The sequence below is a fragment of the Hermetia illucens genome, chromosome 3, assembly GCF_905115235.1.
Source record: "Hermetia illucens chromosome 3, iHerIll2.2.curated.20191125, whole genome shotgun sequence".
NCBI lineage: Eukaryota > Metazoa > Arthropoda > Insecta > Diptera > Stratiomyidae > Hermetia > Hermetia illucens.
The window spans coordinates 36,453,955-36,476,392 of record NC_051851.1 but is presented as its reverse complement, the minus strand read 5'-3'; the positions used below and the strand labels follow the sequence as shown (position 1 = coordinate 36,476,392).

The 22,438-nt window shown below is 43.4% G+C and overlaps 1 protein-coding gene across 8 annotated transcripts in view; it reads right to left on the bottom strand.

The window, feature by feature from the left end:
• Nucleotides 1-22,438, bottom strand: part of LOC119650787 (ankyrin repeat and fibronectin type-III domain-containing protein 1) — a 320,628-nt gene that overhangs the window by 101,543 nt on the left and 196,647 nt on the right. The window contains exon 1 of one of the 8 annotated variants that reach the window (XM_038053910.1): nt 899-938. The exons of the other annotated variants lie outside the window; for them this stretch is intronic. The gene's annotated coding sequence lies outside the window, so the exon portion shown is untranslated. Of the gene's footprint in view, nt 1-898; nt 939-22,438 lie in introns of those variants that run through there. 8 annotated transcript variants of the gene reach the window in all.

The following is a 22,438-nucleotide window of genomic DNA, read 5'->3' as shown; positions in this document are numbered from 1 at the left end:
TTATTTGGAATTCGTATATATCCGTGTGGCAATGAGCACTTGATTGCCCTCCAACGTTTGCCAAGTGTCGGCGTTGGTTAATATTGCACTTCTGTAATTAGCCACCCCCTGGGGAGAGTTTCGTTCTGACCATCACAGTCCTCTTAGTCCTCGACCGATTAATACGTATAGCAATTGATGAGGCTCCATTACCAGTTCCATTATCGCGGTAGCCGGCAAATATGTATAGCTCGTTGGTCCGGAAGATTGATGCCAGGTTAAATCAACACAAATCACCATCATACATTTGATGTTATCACCGACTTTCACAGAACACTAATCACGCCTAAAACTAATCATACTCATATGATGCCATTATTTGCTCGGCTATGGTGGTAAATCACTGGTAGTTATTTCACTCGCGTCGACGTTTATTAATAGCGTCCAGAATATGTAATTATTGCAAGCGATTTAAGAAAAACAACGAAGTGTACAGGCAAACAGTAACAAGGCGCGAATTCCTAAACACTGATGAAACTAACATCTGCCGCAGGACGAGATTTTGTCGGAGGGTTCATAAGGGCTACGTGTACATGTAGAACTGGAAGTGTATAGGTCTATTAAGAACCTGACTTCAGATACGACTTTAAATCACACTATTCACACGCATAGAGGACTTTCTTCAAGAGCTGGTTCCAGTATTTTTGAACCTTGTGTTTGGAATCGCTACTTTCCCCAGGAGGGAAGTTGAAGGGTTGCCGAACCAAATGAAGGCCCTTTTTCTTAGAAAAGAGAAGTCTACGCCGAAACACGGCTTACCAAACATATGCATATATGTATCTATATATTTTTGCCTAGTTTTAGTATATTCAACGAGAATATATTTACGAAAAATATAGAAAATCACAGTCACACATACCTGTCAATCAGGACCCACTTCTAACTGGCGATAGATTCACACTCAAACTGTCCCGTGCACGGTTTTGAATTGAATTTTAAAAGATTCATTCAGAAATGAGCCATAATTTATGCACTCCTCCATGCATTAAAATTATTCACGTGTAAAATCCAATTAATTTTTTCTGAAAATCGTGTCTACATAGTTTGGGTTATTCTGAAGTCTCAACTAAGTTCGCCAAAAAAAGATAAAAAACTTTTTGACGGGATATTTGATCATCAAAAGTTACACAACGCGAAAGTTTCCAACCTATGAACTTTTCTCTGAACAATAATAATAACAAATCCAAACTCATCCATAATGTTCGCAATCATGTAATCAATTTCATCTTTATCTTTATTCCAAAGATAGAACGCTCCATTTGCTCGGTCCAATCAACTCAATATTATTTTATTGGTGACTAAATTGCAATGGCAATTAGTCACATTGGTAATACATAATATTTGAATTATTATTAAGTCGGCGAGCAGTCGATTACTCTTAATGATAGATCGACCCAACTACGGCGGTAATTTCATATAGTTTGGAAGATTGTCTATAATTTATCTACAAGTTATTAGCTGTGCAGAAATTTCAACGAATCTATGTCGGTTGCGCCGATAGTCCAGGATTGGCAGCACCGGCAATAGAGTGTCCTTCTAGGGGAAATCTAACCGGAATAGGAATCAATGGGAGGAGGGTGAGTTTTGAATACCCGCACAAATACAAAAAGATTTGTACACTCGGTGGTGTATTGGAAAGCAGACATAGCGGCGTGCGCATTGAAAACGTAAGCGGATATTTATAGTTCTGGTTTTTGAAAGACAGGGATTTTCCTGCGGAGGCGTAGGGTAATAATTAGTAATGCAATAAGTTGACAGTTTTTTATGGAATTGGATATGTTTGAGTGCCTATGTGTCGTGTGCTCATCATGTGGTATATTCTGCACTATTTAAGGGCAGTTTCTGATCCATATGCATTTGCTCTGTGGGATTTAGGGGTAGGGATATATGCACATGTGACCTGTATGGTTGGATTTGACTGCCGAAGAATAGGATTTATACGCTCTTGATTTTGTGAGGCTTCTGAATGCTAAAAATGGTAGGAAAACATCCTTAAAACAAGTGGAAATAGAAAAGTTCAAAACTTTCTCCATCTTATTATCCCAATTTTGGACTATGCATTCTTACATACCACTTGTTACATATCTCACAAATAACGTGAGTAACACTGGCTTCTGCTGGTGGTCAAATGATAGTATCGGTCCCATGGCGAAACGTGAATTGGTACCCACGATGGAGCATAAAACCTGGGAAACGCCTGCTGAACCAACACCAACAGCTCTACTACCAAACCCTATCTCCACCTCCACGTGGTGACCGCTGGGAGCTTTCTTAATGAAAATCTGGAGACGCAGAAGGATGAAGGCGAGCTTCCCGCGGTTAAAAAGGGACAAATTTTACCAACTGGTCCTCCAGGTTGGGGGCTGGGTAGGGCTGACAACCCTACAAGGAAAACCAAAGTTACGAAGCCCCAAAAGGAGCCTCCGACTGGACGGATTACACAACGACAAAGGAATAACGATTTGCGCTCCCTGCACAGAGATGAAGCTGCTGAGCACCTAGTCGATACCCTGTCCCAATATAGGGCTGATGTAACAGCATTACAGGAGATGCATTGGACAGGGACCGGTTTCGTGGAGAAGAGCCGCTACACTATATACAGAGGGCGGCACCATAACTTTCTTTTCTCAAAACTCAATAAAAACTATTGTATGCATCGGAAAATATTTATTTATTTTTTATAATGTAGGTACATGTCTAAAGTTTTTGTTTACATTATTTTGAAGATCAAATCTGTTAGGTGACGTTCCCCATTCTCCATACATTGCGTAAACCGATTTCTGGCGTTTGTCATGACTCTTGTTAGCATAGCAGGTGTTATGTTGGCAATTTCTTCTTGGACGTTGGTCTTCAAATCTTGTAGGGTTCTTGGACGGTTCACATAAACACGGGATTTCAAAAAACCCCATAGAAAAAAATCACAAGGGGACAGATCGGGAGAGCGTGCCGGCCATTGCAAATCGCCTCTAATTGAGATAAGGCGCTCTGGAAAGTGTTCCCTCAAAACAGCCATCGATGCTCTTGAAGTGTGTGCTGTTGCACCGTCTTGTTGGAACCAAGTGCCCCCCAAATCCAAATTTTCTAGCCGTGGGAAAAAAAAATTCTGTAGCATGTTTACATACCGGTCCGAATTCACTGTCACTGTAACCTCATTTTCCTCAAAAAACCAGGGATCAATAATTGTAGCTGAGGAAATTGCACACCACGCTGTGACTTTGGGTGAATGTAAAGGCTTTTGATGCAATTCTCGAGGGTTGGTGTCAGCCCAGTAGCGCATGTTTTGTTTGTTAACCGACCCACACAAATGAAAATGGGCTTCATCGCTAAAAAAAACAATAGCACCCTCGGGAACGACATCAAGAAGAAGCTCACACGCGTTCATCCGAGAATTGAAGTCACGTTCTGAAAGTTCCTGCACTATCGCCATCTTATAGGGATGAAAATGAAGATCATCACGAAGAATTCTTCTCACAGAACGATCGGATAGTCCAAGGGCAGATGCGTGTTTGCGCGCAGAATGCCGTGGCGATCGCAACATTGACGCTCTCACTGCTTCAATGTTCTCAGGTGATCTAACGGGCTGAGGGACTCCAGTGCTTCCTTTTGTCGCACTTGCAGCTTGTCTGAATGTAGTGACCTATGTAACAATTGATTTGCGGTCTGGGATGGGAGCCAACGGGGCTAAATTAAAGCGATTCCAAAATGCATGCTGTGTTGCAATAACCGAACATTCGCTTGAAAAGTGAACCTCAACGGCAAAGGCACGCTCCTCACTATTCCAACGCATGATGGCGACTGAACCGTATCGGGACAAAATTTTACAGTATCCCCTCTTGAACGGGACCACTAGCGCTCCGCTATGACATCAACTAACTGAGTGGCGCTTTTGGAGATATCGAATTGGTGGACCTCGACGCAAAACCGGGATGTCTGGAGTTCCTTATTAAGGCAGGCCTAGACCGGATACCGGTTGTTGCGCCGTTGATGATGATGATGATGCTTCCGCACCCTGTATTATAGCGGTCATCCAGTAAACCATGCGCTCGGAGTAGGTTTCTTAAAAAAACCTACAGACGCAGAAGGATGAAGGCGAGTCTCCCGCGGTTAAAAAGGAACAAATTGTACCAACTGGTCCTCCAGGTTGAGGGTTGGGTAGGGCTGATAACTGAACTGAGCTGAAATCAAAGTTACGAAGCTACAGAAGAAGCCTCGGACTGGATTGACAACACAACCACGAACACCGGCAACGAAAACGGAATATTGACTTGGAACTGGCGCTCCCTGTACAGAGAAGGAGTTGCCAAGCAGCTAGCTGATACCCTGTCCCAATATAGGACTGACCCAACATAATTGCAGGAGATGCGTTAGACAGGGACGGGTTTCCTGGTGAAGAGCGACTACACCATATATTATAGTCGCCGTGAAGTAAACCAAGTGCTCGGAGTAGGTTTCTAAGTCAGCCAAAAAATGAAACCTGCTATTATCGGCTTTGAAAACATAAGCGAACGGCTATGTACTCTACGCTTGCGAGGCAAATTTCGAAATATAAGCCTCTTTAACGTTCACGCCCCTACAGAGAAGACTGCCTAGTTAGAAGAGGATACCTTCTACGAGACAGTAGAACAAACCCTCGAAGCCTATCCTAGGTATGATATCAAAATCATACTTGGGGATTTTAAAAGTCAAGTAGGGACGGAGTCCGTATTCAGGCGATACATTGGCTTCCATAGCTTACATAAAAATGTTAATGATAATGGACTGTGGATTATTCAATTAGCAGTGTCACACGAAATGGTTGTTAGTACCTCTCCAAACGGGATCATTTTCAACCAAATTGATCACATGCTGATCGAACGTCACCACCTCTCAGCCTTGATGAATGTCAGAGCACATAGGGGGCCAATATAGACTCGGATCACTCTCACTCTCGTTGGCATGGTGCTCCGGACCGGAATAGCAGCACCACCTAGAATCCCCTCTGACAATTAGGTGAGAGTTAGCACTGAAACCACGCACATCACAGCCCTTCGTCACACCTATAAGGGGGAAATTGATGCCGCAATAATTGTAGTCAACAGAAATCCTGGAAATAAAGCTTCAAAAAAAGATTATAAGCATGTGAAGAACGTTATCATTAAACATACTTGGCCTCAGTCATAAAAAAAATCGGAACGGCTGGCCGCAGCTCCGAGCACTCAGGCCATTTTTAGGCCGATTGTAATATTCTCGTAAATCGCCTATTCAATGGCTTTCCGCCTACGGCGTTCGCAGACTTCAGCGAATCTGAGAACATTCTCCAGAGGCAGACAGTGTGCAGATTCTTCATTGAAGAAAACCTTGCCAAGGTGTCTTCATCTGAGATCTGAGGAGGCCGGGCAGCTGCATAAAAAGTGCAGGACGGTCTCCTCCTCCTCCTCACATTGGCTGCACATAGCCGAAATCACCAACCCACTCTTTTTCATATGGTAGTTTAAGGAACAGTGTCCCGTTAAGGGCCCTACTAGGGTTTTCATGTTCCACTTGTTAAGGGACAACAAAAATGCCGCTCTAGCGACCCTAGGCTCAGAAGGATTTTCGCTTGCCGGCCAGAGTCCAAATTTCTTCACTCGGCTGCTTGAATCCTTGCAATTTCACTCTTCTGAGTAGACTTGACCCACCATTGTGGATCCAGACCCTCGGTGAACCAGTCTGTCAGTCCCCTTATTACCAGCGATATTTGAGTGCCCTACCACCCACATCAGGAATGTTTTGTTCAGGCGGTCAAGTTTCAGCAGCACCTGATGCCAACTACACACCAACTAGCTTGATATGTCGTTGCTGTTTAGTAGTGATAACGCGGCCTGACTGTCGGAACAGATTCAAATGGGCGAACCCTCGATTTTTGTCGCAGAATTCTTCTGCTGCCAATAAAATGGCATGTATCTCCACTTGGAATATAGTCGTCATTTTTCCGAGGGGTCGGGCCAGTTCTATAATCTGATTCTCCGAAAACCCCCCAGATGCAGGCATAATGCCAGTTAGGCTAAAAAAGCAGCAGGAAAGGGTCGTGTGTAGCTTGTCGATATTTACCGGAGCTGCGTCTCTGTGGGATACGTACCACAGTCTTGGAGACCCGCATACCGGCGGGCGCGGTCATAAATCCGCGGCGGACTTTCGGCAAATCAGCGTTGAAGACCCTAGACCGCCTCATCGACATCCACTTATGGACGATTAGGAGGCTTTTCTTTAATTCCCAGCATGCCTACCTCAAAAGCAAATTCACAAAAACTGCATCTCCACGAGGCAATTGACACAGTTGAACCGTCACAGTACCAGCCCCATCAAGGAAGTCTTGTCCAGTATAGGATTGGAGGAGTATCTTACGCATTGGACAATATTTTTGTTAAAAACCAGGATAATCCAGTCAGATTTAGGAGGTAGATACTTGATCAGAGCCGCGAGCAGAGAGGCGGATTAGATAGCTGCGGGGCGAAGGTGGAGACGTATGGTGTGGTGATATTGGCATCAGGGATCTTCCTCTCTATTATGAACGACATCATAGTAGGTGCGGCTGTGAGCATAATTCCAACCAAAACGGAACTCATGCTATTCGCCATCAAGACAAAAGTACCTAAGTTCCACCTGCGCGGCTAAATGAACAAAGATTGATTCTTTTTTCCAATGTAGGGTACTTGGGTGTAATCCTGAATATGAAGCTAAATTGGGGAACGAACGTAGAACCTAATATTAAGAAGGCCTATATAGTTTTCTCTGCTTGCGAGAGAACATTTGCAAAGACATGAGGTCTCCGGCCTAGAATGGTTCTCTTAATGTACACAGCCGTGGTACGTCCAGCACAAAGTACAATGGACCGAACCTTAATAGGATTTAAAGAACCACATGTGGAGGTATTACCCGGGCTCTGCAATTCTGTCCAGCATATGTTCTCAATGAACTCCTACACCTCCTCCCCATAGACCTACATATTAAATACTTTGTGGCGTGCAGTGTCTACAGCCATAGTGACATCATGATGGAGTACCTCGCAAACCCTGGGCATTCCCCACGGACTATCCGACACGAAAACCGAACTTCACGAGAAACTATGCTGTGGGCTTTCCAACCAGGACAGAGTTTAAGACCGGCGGCATATTGCAAGACTTCGATTTGGTATTCTTCACCGATGGATCAAAGATAGTATGTTGAGTTGGTGCGGGAGTTTTTGCGGAGTGTATCCGAGTCGTACGGTCGGCCAGGTTTCGTCAATGTATTCCAAGCGGAAGTACTGACGCGTGACATATCCATTTTTATCGACAGCTAAGCGGCCATTAAGGCCTTGTACTCAGCAGCGACATCCTTCAAGGTGTTGTTTTTAACAGTCTGTTCGGTATGCCCTAGGTCACCAGCCTTTGGGTTCTCGGTCATAGGAACATAGAGGAGATTGGGCGGGCAGACGGACAGGTGGACATAGTCCGTGTCCCATGGCAGTAGGTCACGAAATCTTACCGGGGGTGTACTGATACCATGGAAACGGGGATAGCCCCTGAATTCATATTCTTCAGGAGAATTGATGTGAATAATTGGAGCTTCATGGGGGTTGTGGTGACATTCAGGTGAACAGAGTGGTGTTGCGTTTCAACGCGGTCTTGCATTCACTAGTATGAATACTGAGCCATGCACTCAACTCGCTGTGCTTATCTCAGCTGGATTCTGATTGTGGTCACAAAATCAATTCGTCTCTTCAGAAGACCGTGGGATTAAATCCACCGGACAGGTACTTACATAAATTCACAGAGACGTAACTGCCCATCTATAGCTAGAGCCAGACTACGGACACTAGGACTAGGACCTCAGAGATATCTGACTGCAGGGTGAGGGAGCTGCATTCCTTCGCGAATGGCTGGCTCTGGCGATCTGATCCGGCTGACTGTGACCCTTTGTTTTTATCACAGCAGTCATGTTTTTAGAAGTTTGAAGCAACTAAACGGCGTACCATAGCGCTAATTGGGCTCCTCGGAGTAGCCTGATAACTACCTATCCTGCCTTTTAAACCGGGCGTATAACAATCGTAAGTATCCGTAATTTGTTTTAGGATGATATCAACCAAGTGATGATTCAGCAATCCGAACTTATCAGAGCCCATAGCTATCACCAAAATACATTACCAACCAAACTCATGATTCGGTCTGATGCTGGAATTTTTGAATAAATTTCTATAAATACGAAAATGAAATCAGCGCAAACGATAAAGCATTGCGTTCTCGAATTAATTATCTACAAAAAATAGTTCGAGAAATTGTGGTCATATGGACTAAAACATGAGTTACCTCCATGATAACGTGATTGATAAGCTTGAAGTCACCAATAACATGCGTATTAGACGTTGCAATGTCTTTCGACTGAGTCTGGAGTCAAGCTTGCAGCAAGGTACTTCTTTATTAGAAGGAGCATTTTTCAGTTTTTTCAGGACAATCTCGGGAGCACCTCAAGGATCCATTTTTGGTGCAACCTCTTTACGGCTCAATTTCCAACTCATGAAATGAGCATGGTCCTGATTCGTAAAGTCGACGGGGAAGGATGTACAATTGGAGAACCAAAAAATACGGAAACAATTTGGTAATTTCGAAAAAAAAGGGAACCATCTGAATTCACTGATATGACAAACGTATAGGGAGAGTATTGGCTATTTAAGGTTTTGCCAAATTGTGAGCACCAATCAGATACACATATGGGTAGCTTGATGGTGAGAGCACTAAGCTGTCGTGTAATACAACAAATCGGTTCATTTTCAAACCAGTAACCATATAGCTGTTATTTATACCATAAAGTTCGAAGAAAAGTAGGTGGGAATGTCAAATGTGGAATGTTTCTCAGGAGCAGTCAAATATAATGTTTTCTTGACTGCAAAGCATTATATCATAACATATCGTCCGTATGTTGAGTTTGTGTTACCCTGCAGTCCCAGACAGAGCTGATTTCCGAGGACAGGGTATTGTCTACGTCACCAACGATATCGGAAAGACATACTTGTATTTTTTGCCCACGAAAGTAATGTGATCATTTATTTGCACCGAATTTATCCAAATGTAATTTGAAACCAATCTGCCCGCTGTGTTATCATTCACTGAGCTTAAGACGAGGTTATACCACTAGAGCCTGCGTGATATGTCCGGGAAGACCCTGGCCAAATATCTGCCTTTCATTGTCGAGAATCATCTAGTTTACGCACCACGCACCACATCTTTGAGGCCGCATTTGCGAGGTGGGCAGGGTTGTCTCGTACAGGAGCTAATCTGGCAATCCCATTGGCTTTTTCAATGTGTCCTGAATACCACAGAAGAGTCATATGTTTCAAACGTGCCTTTCAAATTTCATCGTGAGCGCGACCAGTCAGGTAACTGAATGGAACTCATTATCTTATGATAGCGTACGAGTGAATCGGAGGATAACTGCTTTCTGCATCACCATGTATTGTCCGACCCTCGTCGCTGAAATTACAACTGGAATTATGAGTCGCCAGGAGCCGATGGAATTACAGCCGAATTGGTTAAATATGGAGGCGACCAATTATACCAAGTGGTTCATCAACTTGTGCTCAAGGTAACGACGACTGGCAAAGAGTCATTGTTTGTCTCATACATAAAAAGGGAGGTATCACACAGTGCAGCAATTATAGAGGTATCACGTTGCTGAGTACCATCTATAAGATATTCTCCGCTATCTTGCTAGGCCGGATAGCCCCATACGCCCAAAACATCATTGGTCCATACCAAAGAGGCTTCGCTCCAGGCAAATCAGCGACAGATCAGGTTTTCTCTGTGCGGCAAGCGATGGAAAAACTGTTGGAATATGGACATCAGTTGCACCATCTTTTCATCGATCTTCAAAGTCGCCCATGATAGCATAGCCAGGGCAGAATTATACACGGCCATGTGAGAATTCGGTATCCCCACGAAATTGATAAGACTGATTAGGCTGACCCTGACTAATGTGCGAGGCCAAATAAAAGCAGCAGGATCACTCTGAAGACCATTCGACATCAACAACGGTCTACGACAAGGGGATGCCCTATCATGCGTCCTCTTTAACCTGGCCCTCGAGAAACTTATCCGTGATGCTAACGTAAATGCAACAGGTACCATCCTCTTTAAGTCCATCTAACTACTGGCCTATGATGACGATATCGACATCATGGGAAGAACCAACCGAGACGTACAAACTGCCTTCATCCAGATCGAGCAGGCGGTGATCGGCGCGAGATCTTGGGCTGCACATCAATGAAGGCAAGACGAAGTATATGGTGGCAACGTCAGCACCAAAAATCAACCAACCAACCACATCAAATCGCACTGGTCAAACGGGAAGAATAAATATAGGAGACTAAAACTTTGAGACCGTTGATAATTTCTCCTATCTAGGGTCGAAAATCACAACCGAGCTACGATGATGAAATCTGCGCACGGTTGTTGGCAGCCAACAGAGCATATTTCAACTTACAAAAACTGTTCCGCTCGAAACGTCTCACCGTAGAGTCAAAGCTCTTATTGTATAAGACAATTATCTTGACAGTCCTTATGTATTCCTCGGAGACTTGGGTTCTTAGCTAGAAAAATTATGAACTCTTAGCCGCGTTCGAGAGAAGAATCTTCCGAAGAATTTTTGGCCTCCGACACGAGGATGGACGATTCCGTAGCCTACATAACGACGAAATCTACGAGCGATACCATGACCATTAGGTTGTGGATAAATTTCGGCTCTCAGTAGATTACGGTGGGCGGGTCACTTAATCCGTATGGATGAGGGTGACACAGCCCGGAAAGTCTATAAGGGCAATATCTTGTTGTTTGCACTGATGAAGGGAACAAGTGGTTCCTGAAATATCGGTATTTGCAAGAATACAAACCAACACCAACGAAAAAGAAACAACAAGTTTTATTATTTCAATTAATTAATCGTTGGAAACACCGCATAATTTCACTCTGAATATACTCAAATTCAAAGTGCACGCACTCTCGCGAATGCTGCCAAACGTTGGCAGACCCAAATACGTCAGTAGAGTGTTGCTATCTCCAGTTATGTCGAGTCTTGCTCTATGCCGGTCCTGTATGGACTGCAGTATTTACGACTAAGGAAATCAGGAGAGGCTTATTGCGCTCGTACAGATCATGTACCCTGAGGGTTGTTTGTGGCTTTCGGATGTTATCAGGCGACGAGACGTTAGTTATAGCCTGGCTGTTGCCAGTAGACATCTCAGTTGAATAGATATCACGAATCTGAATCAGGAAAACGACAACCGATGATGCTGTGCAATTGATCCATTGCGAGGAAAGGGCATCATCAATGGTCAGATGACAGACCTGATGGGATAACTAAATGAAAGGCTGATGAACATATAAGCTGACTCCGATCATCCGTATGTGGATCAATCGTCACCACGGTACATGTAGTTATCAGCTAATGGAGTTTCTATCTGGTCATGGTAGGTACCGCAAATATCTACACAGGTTTGGACAGGATGACTCGCCAGTATGCCCAATCTGGCCAGGCGGGAAAGAAGACGCAGAGCATGTAATATTCTATTGCAGCCGCTTCGTGGCGTGGGGGACCAACATTCCGAGCGTGCATCTTCTGGTGGAGGGCATGATTTAGTCGGTAGACAAATGTTAGAAATTAGTGACATTCATAATTAATGTGCAAAAAGAGCTCTGTATAGCGGAAAGAGAGAGGCGAGCGACAGCCATACCAGAATGACAGCGCAATTGCTAACCTGCCCCGTGAAGGAATATCTAACGACAGTTCCGCGGGGTGAGTGGCTAAAGAATGCACGGGTCTGGTTTAGTTCGTATATAGGCGGGGATTTACGTCCATGAATCGTGCACGTCAGCGATTTTTGCTGATGCCTTTAGAAGATTCCACATCCTGGCTTAGCCAAAAAAAAAAGAAACACAAAATCTCGTTAACTTGATTGTAATTGTATTTGGATATAATGACACAAATCCTCAAGTTTATCTTAATATAGATGAGATTAATCCCCATATTCCAATTCATAACTAGACCCAGAAGCGACTTCCACAGGTTGCCAAAATGCGGAACAATGAAGCAGCGTCAAACACGTTAAACCCGAATTCGCTCACGAGCCCATCCTTTAAGCTGATGGCTAGCTTGTTTGAAAGCCTATATCTCCTTTAAAAGATTTGATTCCGGCGACAAACGCCAGCGAAATTGCTTTATCATCAAATCACTTTGATTGAAGGCTTTTAACGTCTGCCAGCCACACTTTTTGCTGATATGAATTGTATTATTCAGTGCATGGCACATTGTTTTATTGAATTTGTTCACGCACATCGCCATCCTTCCGCCGGTGTTGGATAAGTGTGTCATTCAGGAACAACCTCATGATGCCTGTGCTATTGCGTCTCGTGTCACTTAACATATTTGCAAATTAGAAGGATTCAAACATTGCATTTGCGCTGCAAAGTCTGTCATGCAGAATTTCGAATTAGTGAATGATGAATGAACACGAACACCATGTGCCCGCCCTTCACCAGCCTATTGTCGTGTTTGCAGTGGATTTAGATTGGCAACTGCTGTATCATGATTTCTGCTTGTTATCCTGCTTACAATTGTGATTGTTGTTTGCACGGTAAGTGGGTACGCGCAATTGTTTACTGTTGATATTAATAGCAATCCAGAGTAAGCTCCGATGGTCCTGTTTCGCTATTATGTAATATAAGACTGGAAACACGATGCGATATGGTTGCGCAACATTTCATTAAGGGCGGAAATCGTCACTTCCTATTTCGTCAGAAGTATCCTACTTTCTGCTGATTCTAGTTGATCACACTTGAGCTACCTCCAGGGTAGGAGGTAGGATCCTCTAAATTGATTTTGTTTCAGCGACACGAAAGAAAACATTCCATCATTCATGCAAGAAGGGTACATTTCAAACTACCGCTCCCAGTGCTCGTCCTTGAGAGAACATTAAATTGTACTCATAACATCCTCGTACGTATTCAATTTTCATGCGACATGGCTTTACGAGAGCCCCGAATGAGTGCAATTGCGAATATTCTACGCTGAATTTGTAAGAATTTTTCCATCAAGATAAAATGTACCCTCTCATCGAACTCCCCCCGACTTACCGCCTATGGTATATCAAACGCTTTCGATTCGCAGAGGACACAAAGGTCTCTGCTCTGTAATAATTTAACAAAACTTTAAATAAACATGTCGATCCAGACAACATTTTTCTCAGTAAAATATTCATGCTAATGGAAAAAGGACCGAACGGAGCACACGAAATCCTTCATATGGATTATCACGCCATCAGGTCACATAACATGATTAAAGCGGACAGGTTTTCCTACTTTCCTTAAATTCAAACTAAACGTGGAAAGGATAAAAGCGGGGCGAAAATGACTTTAACGTGGAGCTTAAGCAATTTGGCGAGGATATATATGCGTATGTCTGTGAGTATGTTGTGTGCGCGTTCACGGTCAGAGGTGGTGTAGACTAGGCACAATGCCATCACTTGGAGGGGTATTAAGAAGGATACCACAAGCAAGCGCTATCGAAGTGTTGCAATCCAAGCATAGCAGATGCCAGAAATAATTTAAGATAAGATGCCTCCAACACTCCCCCGCCAGGACTATTATTCAGAATACAGCTGAATTGTTATGTGTTGAGCGCTATCCAAATAGCTTTTTATTGGTCCTACCTATTAGATACTCCTAGGTATTTATTCGGCACAATGCCAGGATTGCTGCAATCTTGCCTGAAATACCCACTGCAAGGATTATTGATTTTCTGGTTGCGCAATTTGGAACATGATTTGAATCAAACCAAGGCGGAGGCGAGAGCTATAAAAAGGAAAACAAGCTCTTAAATCATACATGCTGTTTGTAGCTCCGTGCGTTTTTCACTGGAATGGAAACTCCTCCCTCGAGGAAAACTTTACAAACAGTTGCAACTTAAAGTGGTTTCAATATTCTGCTGATGTTAAGGAATAGCGGAAAATCCCTCGGGTCACAGAATTGATAGAGACACTACTTCCTCTGGGAAATCTTTGTTGCGTGCTATCAAACAATTACATTGTGGAAATTATAGAATTTCATTATTGCATGTTTGAAAGCATTTTGATAAGAAGCAGCAATTCAGTGAGGAGGATATTAGTAAAGTGCATTTCCTTCCGTCAAAATAATCTCTGGGGTCTTGTTCCAGATAGTTTATATCCAGAGCATGATTTGCCGGGAAATTATGTAATTAGACCTTAACGGAGTGAAAGTGGTGTTTTAGAATTTCATTAAAACGAAAAATTAAGTTTCTAAAGTGATTCCTTCATTGTATTTCACAAGAAATTTAGCGTTGATTATACGTTTGATAGCCTCCATTAAACGTATAAAGTCATTACTGCGGTTTAATCTGCTTGGCGTTATCTAGTGATATCCCTCCTCAGGGAAATTGCCACCCCTTTCCTCCTCTCTCAATACCCCTAAGTTGCTGCGATTGATGTGAATCCAATAGAATTAAATTTGCCTTTTGGACAATATTTGAAGGATTCGAATCGAAGAATTCGTCATTGTCATCACAGGATTTCAGAATAGTACATCGTTTCCTGTGATTTCTCAAATAGCTTCATTCCTTATTTTTGGGTTGCTTAATGTCAGTATATTTTAGTTCTATCAGTACGGCTGAGATAGTGAATAATATGTGTCTTCTTTTCCTAACAATCGTTCTGTCTACATAATAGTTGTGACAGTTGAAGCATGAGTGAAGCTTTTGGTTCTCTTTCTTTTGCAACAGATTGCAATAGACTTCCGGTTTGACATATTGTTCCGTTGCCATATATTTGTTTAAAGTTGCATACGAATTGCTTCTGGATTCACTGCAACCAGGTCAGATAAAGCCTGAGTATCACTTCCTTTACCTGACTAATGTCGGTGGTGAAATCAGTTTCAGGAAGTGCTACTTCCCATATATTATGATAAATCAGATACTGAGAACTAGACGTTTGTGCTGCCCAGTAATGAGCTAATTTTAAAATTTCACCATGCCCATAACCCTACCCAATCTGCTTCTACGTCCATCAATTTTCCTCATTCTACTGCCAACTCCCCACAACAACCCTGCCACCTTCTCTGTTCTTATTTTTCTTCCGTATTTACGCCCTCAATCACTGCGCCCCCCACAATAACCCTGCGACCTTCTCTGTTCTTATTTTTCTTCCGTATTTACGCCCTCAATCACTGCGCCTTCGACGTTTCTTCCTGATGCAAACCACTCTCTCTCCTCACGTCTGCCTTAGTTGAGATCCTCATTGGTTATCTTGACACCAATGTCGGACCTAGTCACGATAGGTTGCCTAACCTCTTCCTTGTTACCTGTAAACAACACATTTCCCTCCCTCTGCGGGAGGCCTTACCGTCCCTATCCTCGAGGGCGTCACACCTCTCTTCTCTTGTCTTGCTCCAAAATCCTGGAGAAATACGTTTACAATTGGCTGGCCGCATACTTCTGTCATATCATCCTTGGTTGGTTTTGTGAAAGATCGATATACTGCTTCAAGTCTTTACCAACTTTGTTCATAAACGCCTTAATTCACGACAGAAAATACACGCTATTTAGGACCATTTCACTAAAGACTTTGATACGGTTCACCAGAATGTTCACCCCTTCAAACTCCCTATACTCAACTTCCCTCCCTCAATCATTTCTTGTCTTTCCTCCTACCTCTCATATTGCTTCTGTAGAATTTCTTTTCAACAACACTCATCCTGCTCCTTCTCTTTTTCCTTGGTGTTCCCCAAGGTCCCATACTCGCCTCTAATTATTCCTGTTTTTTTTACCAATGACGTCCCCCCCATCCTCAGCTGTCCATGTTTTCTACTGACGACCTTATATTATTTGCCTCTGTTTCGCCTCCTCTGAACTATGCACTTTGGTCCGTTGGTGCTCGGTTAGCAAGCCACTGGATGTGCTACTCCTTAAACCCTCCACAACATCCTTTCCCTACTCTCGTCGCGGACAAACCATTTCAGTACTGACCTCCTTGGGTGTAATCTTCGCTTACAAGCTTCGTTTCAATTCCCATTTCATTGACATTATCAGTCGAGCTTCCAAAATGTCTGGTTTTATCATACGCTCTTTCTCCGATTTTACCTCAATTCAGTAATGCTTCACACTTTTCAACTTGTCAGAAATATTGTTGAATATTGTAGTCTGGTCCTCCTTCCGCAAACGTGATTCTTTTTCAAAAAGAACGTTGCTCGTGTGGACTATCCGTCCTATATTAAACCTTCGGTTTTTAGTTCTGTGATCTGGCAAAAGTAAATACAACCTTTTTGGGTTTAATAGAAAGCAGTAAGGTTACAGGTAAGTCGATATGGAGTTTAAAACTATCGGCATACATTCAATGGTTAAGCATGGTGGTAGGAATCAGTTAGCTTGGTGCTGACTAGAACACAAAAGGGAAGTATACTTTAACGTGCTGTTCATTAATTTTTTACAAAACCTAAGACAACAACCGTTTGTTTGTCAATAGGACTACAAGCGCAAATAAACTTCGTTCTCTAACATCCCATGCTGACCTTATATGCCCCTCCAATCGGCAAACCTTACCCAGTCTGAACATCTGAAGCATTTGCTCGAAATCCAGGCGAATAAATGACATATCTCTCCAAAAACTGATTCTCGGAAAGCATTGTAGGAAGCTGGCAACGAATTTTCTCCGAAGTGATTCAATACCTTTCCAATCCGATGCATCGTTGTTCTACAGCCATAATTGCATACATAATATTGAAATTTTTCTTGTTGCTGGTGAGTTCCGCATGGCATGGCACAGCCGCAATGCAATTATTGCCCTCCATAATATCTAACTTATTCATTGCTACCTCCGCCTTCCGATCAAATCGCTTACGGGTAAGAGACCTGTGCGCTGACCAAATCCTTTGCCAGCGTATTCAGATGATACAACGCAGGCAGGCGTTGGCGAAGGGCTGGAACTTTCGAGTGCCATGGGGAAGGAGGTCGCTTTCCGTGTGTTACTCCCAAATAGCATAACAGGAAGGACTCTAGCACAGAACAGTCTCAACTTGATCTTGGTGTTGGGATAATTGTAATTCCAGATTTTAGACAAAGCAGTGAAAACGGATCTAGCGCTGTTAATGCATCAGGAAACATCCAGTTGGGTGCCACCGTCGGCAAAACCGCGCTCTTTGAATATACAAATTCATGAAAGCCATCGATCCTCTATTCTTCTTCTTCTTTTCCTTCAGCCTTTGTCCCGTTCACAAGCGAGGTCGGCTCGTCGTGATCGGCTTCGCCATTTGGCTCTATCGAATACCTGATCTGGGTGCAATCTCGAGGCTTTCAAATCCCCATCCAGCGTATCAAGCCACCGTTGTTTAGGTCTGCCTTTTGGTCGTCAACCATCGACTTCGATGTTCAGACCAATCTTTGTAAGTGAATTCTCGTTTGCACGAATTGCGTGACCATACGATCGAAGACGCCTCTCTCGCAACTTTTCCACGAACGGTGCAACCCCATAACGATCGCGCATATCCTCATTTCGGATGTGATCTAAACGTGTGACGCTACTAGTCCAACGTAGCATCTTCGTCTCCATTACCGCAAGATGGCGTTCATTGTCTTTTATAGTCGGCCAACACTCAGAACCATAGAGAGCGACTGGACGGACGACATTGCGTTAAATTTTAGATTTGAGACGTTCGTTGATACGTCGATCGCAAAGAACACCAGTTGTGGAACGCCACTTCATCCAGGTTGCGTTAATGTGTGAAGCAATTTCATAACGCAGTTCTCCATTGGCTGATAGCGTTGACCCAAGGTATTTAAATTGCTCATTTCTGAGCAGATCACTGCCGCTGACAGTGATTATGCCTGTTTCATGGGATCGGTCGTCAAAAATTCAGTTTTGTTTAAATTCAATCTGAGACCGTGTTGCATGAGGCGATCATTCCATTTTTGAACAAGTTGCTCGAGATCATTTTTGCTATCAGATGCTAGTAAAATATCATCTGCATAACGCAGTGTGTAGGGCGCTGGACGTTGGATATCCCGTATAACAAGAACAAAGAGGAGTGGTGAGAGGGCGCTTCCTTAATGAACACCAACAGAGACACGAAGCGGTTTTGATACACCCGCCATACTTCGAAATTTACTTTTCGGATCGTGGTAGAGCAATTGAACCCAGCGCACGAGTTCGTCTGGCACGAAGTGTTGTCGTAAAGCATACCAGATGAGTTCGTGTGGTACACGGTCAAACACTTTCTCTAGATCCAAAAAGGCAATGTAAAGGGGGCGTTGTTTCTCCATGAGCAACCGCGCAGCGTGTATTGCGTCAGTAGTTCCGCAGTTCTTGACAAATTCGGCTTGATTCACGGTTATTTCAATGATTTCGCGAATACGGTTGTCAATAATGCGTTCAAAAATCTTCATAGTATGGGAAAGTAACCGAATCGGACGGTAATTTGAACATTCTGCTGGACTACCTTTCTTTTTCCATATTGAAGCAGTGGTACTTTCTTGCCAGTCAGATGGTGTTCTTCCTTCCTGAATAACCCGGTTAAAGAATTCACTGTGCCACAGTGTTGGGTCCCAGCTCTTCGCTTTCCAGAGCTCAGATGCGATGTCGTCAGGTCCTGCTGCTTTCCCCGATTTCATTTGTTTTATTGCCTCCTCGACTTCAGTCGCGCTGACTGGTGGAACTGGTCCAAATGTCGGCAATGATTGGGGAAGTGGAGGATGAGCAAATTCTTCAGTTGAAATCTGCTCGAAGTATTCTCGCCATCTATCCATTGCGGCTCGACGGTTGGTAAGCAAAGTACCGTTCTTGTCATTAATGCAACAGAAGTGTTCGATATCCTGTGTGCGTTCATTACGGATTTTAGCAAGTCGATACAGATCTCTCTCGCCCTCCCAAGTGTCCAGTTTATCGTAAAGATTTTTGAAATGGTTCGCTCGGGTGACAGCGACCGCTTTCTTTGCTTTCCGGTTGGCATTCTTATAAATTTGCCAATTAGCAGGCGTTTTATCGTCGAGAAATTTGTAGTAGAGGCGTTTCTTTTCACGGATCTTCATTTCAACATCATCATTCCAAAGCCAAGTATCTCGGTTGATGTACCGCTTACCCGGCTTGGTGACCCCGAGGGTTGCAGAGGCCGCTTTGTGGATCGTGTCTTTCATTTGGTTCCATTATTCTTCCACATTCGTAATGGTCGGCAATCGTATGAGTGAGACCGTTTCTTCTTTCTTCTGACGAAATCGCACCATTTAGTGTGGCGCGGGCCAGTGCGTTCCTCACGCTGTTTTATCGGTGGCTTAATTCGCAGGACGGCAATCAACGGCCGATGTTGGTGCGATGGTCTCATAGGGAACGACTTTGCAATCAGTGACAGTGGTAAAATGTTGGCGTCTTATGAGAATATAGTCGATTTGCGTTTTACTGTTCCCACTATAAAATGTGCGAAGATGAGACAATAGTTTGATGAACCATGTAGTCACAAGTACAAGGTCATGGGTGTCCGCAAAATCGATTATACACTCGCCACGCTCATTGCGCGCTCCGAACCCCTTTCCTCCATGGCACCTGTTAACGTCTGCCTTTTCACCCACATGACCATTAAGGTCGTCGGCAATGATTATATAATCGTCAGCAGGCACGTGACAAGTCTTTTCATCGAGAAGTTGCCAGAAAGCATCTTTCTCGGCATCAGGTCGACCTGTCTGTGGTGCATACGCGGTGAAGAAGTGAATAGTGCGATCAGGTGAGCTTCATCAACCGATCATCAAATCGTTCGACTTCTTTAACGACATCACGGAAATTCTCTGAGATGGCAATATCAACACCATATTGAGTGTGTGGGTTACCAAAATAGAGAAGTTTGTAGCCATTTTTACCGCGTTCGCGTTCAATGTCGCAGTTTTTGGCACTAGACCACCGGGTTTCTTGCAGAGCGCAGATATCAATGCGCCTTTTCCAAAGGGCTCTTGCGAGTTCCTCGGTCTTTCCAGTTAGGGTACCAACATTTAGCGTGCAGCCACGTATTTGTTTTGTTCGTTGTGTGCGGACTAACTTGGTTATGTCCTGACGCCGTCCATGCGTCAAGAACCCTTGCCCATTTCTCGACAGGACCGGGGCCCGTCCTGCCGCGTCGACTCAGGTGGACGTCTTAGCATTTCTCCGAGGCTTGTGACTCAATCCGATCATCATGTTTGTAACAACATTGTATGCATTTTCTTGGTCGACCTGTTGCGGGGCCTGTCACCAAGAGAGATCAGGTAGGGTTTAGCATAGTAGAATAATTCCAACGATCCTCTATTCAATGGTGCAAATAGGGAGAATGCGATAACCCGTCAGACTGAGAACCGCCATTTGGTTGGTATTAATCTTCAGTCGAACGCTACTTGCCTGTTTCTTTCCGAATCCAGAGTCATTTGGGCAAGGTCCATGATACCATCAACTTAGTCGAGGTGTTTGGGGGAAGCTGTCGTAATCCATTGAAGTTCTCCTCGTCCACCGAACGAGGCAGCACGAAGGACATCACCGATAATAAAAAAAATATCGGTGTCAAGACGCAACCCAGGCAGACTCCGATCTCCACCTATTCCTGAGATTTTGCCTCGATACAGCCCGTGACTTTATGTGCCATTATATCATATATCGCTCTGATAATGGCTATTAAAAATAGGAACTAACGGTTTCGTCTAGGGCAGAGGCAACTCATCAGACGCTCTCTGCCTCTGCGAGCAGCGTGACCGTAAGTGGCAACAGATGGAAAACACGCCAAGGGTGCGAATTATATCCAAGTGAAACCAGCAATAGTTTGAGCTGCGTCGGATGTGTTCATAAACCACCTCATTACCAACACCATTTACTACTGATCCCGCTTTATAAGAAGGGTGGCATTATCAAATTTGAGAATTTCAAGAATACGGATGGAGAAACTGAGTACAAAAAAGACGTGGACGCGTATAGAGGCATTTAACGTTCTTTAGCTAGCCACTTACAACGACACACTAGTTTATTATGGTGCAGAAAGACAGTCAAAAAAGTAATCTAGCTGTTGAAAGGATTTAAGTTAGACGGGAACGAGTTGCAGAATAATTTTGGGTGTGTGTGAGCAGCTTTTACAAATAAGGTCGCTTATCCTTCAAAATTATAAACAGACCTGGATTAGTATCCCTTTAAACTGCCCCCGCCCCCCATATTTTTAAATGCAAGCGCGGCAACCAAAAGTTCCTCCTTCTTACAGAGAAGATCCTTTAATTTATTGTTATCTGAAAATATGCCATCGTACTACATCATTCAATTTATTGCTCGTTATTCTTCCTAATAAATATTCGCTGGTGAGGCCCCATCTGTCGGTAATAAATCCAAATCTTCATTAATCACAAAATCTCTACTTTGTCACTTGGAAAGGATGCTAGTCGTTGACTGGTTTCATTCCATAGCTTGACTTGATGACTTTCTCTCATTTCCTTTCTGATGTCTTCTCCCGGCAACTTGCCATTCCTTCGGCCTGCCCTTTCTGTATCTTTTCTGTAGATATTTCGCTTTGAACGCAAAATGGATATGTTAATTCCATGATAAGCTTGTAAAACGCTAAGTCGATTTTATTATCGGGAAGAAGAGAAATCAATAAGGCGGAATTCAATTACTTAGACATTGAATTAGTCGGGCCAGATGCCAATAGTGCTTCGGAATTGTGTTTCGTAGATACATATGTATCTGTTCTACAATATCAACGTGGATTTCGGTTGAGTACAATTTAGAAAGTTGTGCCAGGAAGGAAATTCAATACAACCCGCATTTGTATGATAGTTCCTGCAATAAAAGTTTATTATGCAGTTGGAATTGTTCCCGAATTTCCCACTTCAGATCCCAGATAGATGCAAAATTCGAGATGCAATCTGTGGAAAAGTTGACGACTAACAATAGTACATGTTATCTGCTTTTAAGTATGTTAGGAGCAATATGAATAGTTTCACAAGAAGTCATTAACCTCGTTTTCAATGTCGATAACACACAGCCGGAAGTCTGGATGTTCTTAAATTCAAACAAATGGTTTTAGATAAGAACCAAGTTTGACACTGGGAATATATGCGGGAGACATTTCACTAACGTAATCTAGGTGGGAATTCCGCAAAAACCCAACTGCGCCAACATTAAATATCCTCAAGCATTTCTTATTATATTTACTTAATTTTGAGGGTTTACAAAGGAATAACATTCACATAAAAGCATTTATATTGAGTAGGAGTGAAAGTCTAGACCTGGATTCAAATGTAAATTTCGGTATGCAGCCAAGGGATTTATTTTATGGAGGATTTTCAGGTTATTGACGTCCTCCGAGAGGCCATATATAATGTATGATGCTTCCAAAATGATTACGGGTACGAT